This window comes from Triticum aestivum, chromosome 7B (genome assembly GCF_018294505.1).
Source record: "Triticum aestivum cultivar Chinese Spring chromosome 7B, IWGSC CS RefSeq v2.1, whole genome shotgun sequence".
Taxonomy (NCBI): Eukaryota; Viridiplantae; Streptophyta; class Magnoliopsida; order Poales; family Poaceae; genus Triticum; species Triticum aestivum.
In genome coordinates this window covers 75,863,545-75,864,238 of record NC_057813.1, presented here as the reverse complement: position 1 = coordinate 75,864,238, position 694 = coordinate 75,863,545, and positions in this window count along the sequence as shown.

Genomic DNA, 694 nt, shown 5'->3' with positions numbered 1-694 from the left:
GGCTCCTCTAAAAAACAAAATGGACAACACTCCCCCTAGTTGCGGGTCGAAGGTAGACTTGCAACTGGGATGCCAATAAAAAACAAAAAACACACGACCCCCCTAGCTATGAGTCGAAGGTAGACTTGCAACTGGGGCACCAATAAATGAAATAACAGACGCCCGCCCTAGTTGCGTCGTGAGGGTTGACATGCAACTGGGGCTCCTACAAAAAAGGACGACCCCACTAGTCACGAGGCGAGGGTAGACATGCAATTGGGGCTCCTAAAAAAGAAACGCCCCCTAGTTGCGTCGCGAGGGTTGACATGGAACTGGGGCTCCTATAAAAACAAGCAAAACGGACGGTACCCCCCTAGTTGCGGGTTGAAGGTAGATTTGCAACTGGGGCGCTAATAAAAAACAAAACAGACGCCTCCCCCAATTGCATCGTGAGGGTTGAACTGCAACTGGGGTCCTAAAAAACGGACGACCCCATTTGTTGCGAGGCAAGGGTGGACATGCAACTGGGACGCCTATAAAAAACAAAACAGATGCCCCACTAGTTGTGTCACGACCGTTAACATGCAACTACGGCTCCTACAAAAAAAAGCAAAACAGACGACACCCACTAGTTGCGGGTCGAAGGTAGACTTTTAACTGGGCTGCCCATAAAAAACAAAAACAAACGACCCCGTAGTTGCGTGTCGAAGGTAGA